Below are 4,093 nucleotides of genomic sequence, written 5' to 3'. Positions count from 1 at the left end.
GAGGCTAAAAAACTCTGAGCTAGCTCACACTAAATCGGCTTAGAGGGGACACTGTTCCAGATACATGTTTAACTTGCAAACACATGTCTGGAAATCTGTGAGGGGGAAAGCAGCTGTGGGAGGTCTCAATGGAAAAACAAAGAGGTGGGGGAAAGGTTAATCTTTCTGCCTTCTACTGCTTTTGTACTGCAAATAAGCTTCCCAAAGCTACCTATTAGTCTAGAAGATGCTGAGGTTCGTATGTGTGTATATGTGTTGTATTTGATGTTTTATTTATTTATTCACTTCATGTATACACTGCCGTTCTCTCCACTGGGGACCAAAAACATCTTATGTTGTTCTCCTCTCCTCCATTTTATCCTCACAACATCATCATCATGTGAGGTAGGTTAAAAGCAGAGCGTGTAAGACTGCCCCAGGGTCACCCAGCAAATTTCCATGGCAAAGTGGTGATTCAGACTTGGGTCCACAGTTCCCTCTAAGCTGTGCTAGGGGATGCTGGTGCACAAAATTTTAACAGGCAGCTCAGGGGTTGTGAGCTTCTGCATACAAGACATTTTTTCCTCCATTGGAAACAATGGAGGATGGGGCACCTACTTCTGGGGCCTGTAGAATTGGACCTTCTGGTCCAATCTTTTTGAAACTTTGAGGGGGGGGGGTTGAGGAGCGGCACCAGCAGCTATGCTGCAAATTTGGTGCCTCTACCTAAAACAACAGAGCTCCCAGAGCCCCAGATATCCCCAGATTGATTCTCCATTATAGCCTATGGGGCCTATTGACTATAATGGTCCCCATAGGCTAAGATGGAGCCGGGAAAATGGGTGGGTGTGGTTTGTTTTTTTTTGCATACTCCTATTATGCTTTTCAGTATGATTTGTAAGCTGCCTTGAGTCACAGGGAAAAGTGGGATATAAATATTTGCATAAATAAGTAGTTTGGGCGAAAGGAGTAGGTAGACCTCTTCTCAGGTGGCCAGGTCTACCAATATAGTGGAAAGGAGTGGGTAAAATTTGACTTGATTCTGTTTTTTCTTATAATGTTTAAATATAATTTAAAAGAATTTATTCTAAGATTTTTACAAGGTTATGGAAGTAATCTAAAAACTAATTTACATGATAGTCAAATATATACTTGCTCACAATTTTTATGCTACTAGCTTTTTTCGCTCACGAGGTAGAATTTCTGCTCACAACACTGGAGCTTAGAGGGAACATTGCATTGGGTCTCCCATATCGTAGTCTGACACTGTAAGCCCTACATCACACTAGCTCTCTCAAGCTTTATAGGGATAAATGGATTTACATTAACCTTGCTGCTGATTCAGGAAGTTGCCATAGTGCCTTTGGACCATGTACAGTGAATAGCAGGCCTGAGACAGTACCTAATTCCAGATTTCTGGTACCTTACAAAAGAATGAATTATGCAAAGTGATGGATAAGATTTACATAATTTGTACTAGTCACATCAGTCAACTTGTTTATTTTATTTATTTATTTTATTTTTAGGCTGACCTTCCCTGCAAGCAAGGGAGAAAGAGAAAGAAAGGTGGAAAGAAAGAGGTGGAAAGAAAGCAAATAGATGGGGGACGAAGGAAGGAATGGGGGGAGAGAGGGAGAGAGGGGGAGAGTTGGAAAGAAAGCAACTTTAACTTTAAATGTGTTCTCCAACCACCACCACCCGGCCGGCTGGCTTGGCTTGGCAAAGGGATTTAAAGAGACAAATACCTACTCCAAGCCAGCTGGCTGGGTGGGAGTCTTTGAGAATACATTGAAAGTTAAAGTTGCTTTCTTTCTCTGCTCCCCCCCACCTCAAGCCTACCCAGGGAGGGGTACACTGGCTGGAGAAAGGAAGACCAATCGGGGAGGCATGCCTCCCATTTGCTTCCCCAGCCACCCTGCTGGAAGCTGCACAATATGTGTGAAAGAGCCGCATGTGGCTCCCAAGCCACAGTTTGGCCACCCTTGAAGTAGATCATGATCTAATGTGTCAAACACCACTTAAGATAAAGTAATATCAGCAGACACACCTCAATCCAGCTGCCTGTGGAGATCGTCCATGAGGGTGATCAGTGCAGTCTCCGTCCCATAGCCAGGGTTGTCAGCAGCACTGACACACCTCAATCCAGCTGCCTGTGGAAATCGTCCATGAGGGTGACCAGTGCAGTCTCCGTCCCATAGCCAGGGTGGAAGTTGGATTGGAATGGATCCAACTTTGTACAGAATTTTGTTTGCTTGTTTAATGTGGCACACACAGGGCAGAGAAAGGGGGTAAGGAGACCAGTTTTAAAAAGCCAAATAAAAAGGAAACCCGATACAGAGCCCTATCTGTCTTTTACCCCATTCTTTCTCCAAGTAACTGAGGACAACTTCTTCCTCACAACCACTCAAAGTCTGCTTTCTGGGTAGGTATTAAAGGCACAAGAATCCAGGTCTCCCTAGTCCGACACTCCCCAGTGTCAACAGTTTAACACTTCACTAGCTCTCTTTCCTGGATGCACTGCTTGCATTCGTCCCACCAACGCTAAGATTGGACTGACTAGGTAAACCTGGCTATTCCCTTCTTCTGCATGCAGCCAGTTTGTAGACCTCAGGTGTCCAGTTCCAAGCTGCTCATGGAACCTTGATGTTTTCCCTTCTCGTATACCAGGTTGGAAGAACTGCCATCTGTATTTTCTGCCAAGATCCATCAGTGGTGACCAAGTATTCCAGTCTTCCTAGGATGAGAACAATGTTAGTCTGTGCCATTTGTCCATCATGTCCATTTGTCCATAATGTACCCATTTGTCTATAATGTAAACAAAGGCACAGAACATTAGGAGAATACGCAGTTCAACTTTGCTGTTTTATTAGCTAAAGTAAAGATCACCAGGAAAGCTCTATGCAGGAAAGAAATCTTTTCCTCCACACACGGTTTAAAGCCGCAGAACATTTTCAGGCATCCCTAATACGTCAAATGAAAACGTCAATGAGTTAATAATTGCACTGACCAAAGTGCCCTGTTTTCTGACGGGAGTTTATGTCAAATCAATTCCCATGAAGAGAAGAGACACGAATAACAGAGCAGGCAGGATGAGTGTCAAAGAAAGGACAAGGGGTGAGAATTAGTTCTGTGAAGAACAAAGCACATCCCAGCAGCAGCAAATTAACCTACCCTTCCATGTGTGGCTCAGAATCTAATGAAGCCCCAGAACTGGACATAAAAGATAAGGGACAATCTGAGTCCATTTATCATTCAGTAACCTGACATCTGCAAGGGACCAGTTGGAAACCCTGTGATCCAGGCTCAGGAGAAGAAGCGAAAGGTTTTTTAAACACTAATAAATGTAGCATGGCTGGTATATTTCACAGCAAACATAAGGAGCATTTGAAAAATACAAATATATTCGCTCAGTTTCTAGTAAAATGCCATGCATGCACAAGAGCAATTGTCCCATGTAGATGCTTTCCACTGTGTGTATAGTATAATACAGGGATGATCACAGACATTTTATTCAGGCTTAGATTCAGTTTGTGTTGTTTGTTAATCATTTTGTTTGGATTCTTTAATATTATAATGGCACAACAGAAAATTTCAAAAATAAAAGACAGGCTCCCCCATTTTGGCCAAGGTCTTTAAAATTTCCAGTGGAAAAACTGGAGATGTTGGGGGAGATTAGGCAAAACCCCTATGAAGTTTTTTTTATGTTTTCAAATGAGTAAAACATTTTGTAAGGCAACGGCTGACTCACTGAAAGTGCTTTCTAAATACTTGGTAGTATAAAGATATGTATAAAACATAATCACAGCATTAGATAATAATGTTTATTATCAGAATTTACAAATTTTGTACATAAATATCTATATACTATTTTCCAAGTGTGGCCCTCATCTGCAGATACCTAAATCCTTGGCTCGGGGCCATACTTGCACTTAAGGGAAAATACACAGGGGTTTTAAATTCCCCCCCAAATAATAAAATAGCATTCTCTGCAGAAATGCAGAGAACATACCTACCTCCGGTGGTCATTTTCAGAGCCTCTGAGCTGTGCTGGGCCCAGCAGCAGTGGCAGTACAGCCTAGGTGGCGGTGCAGCCCAGAAACCGTGCTGAGCATGC

Source organism: Gekko japonicus, unplaced genomic scaffold, assembly GCF_001447785.1.
Source record: "Gekko japonicus isolate JY-2015 unplaced genomic scaffold, Gekko_japonicus_V1.1 scaffold413, whole genome shotgun sequence".
Classification (NCBI taxonomy): domain Eukaryota; kingdom Metazoa; phylum Chordata; class Lepidosauria; order Squamata; family Gekkonidae; genus Gekko; species Gekko japonicus.
Note: the sequence above shows the minus strand (reverse complement) of the source record.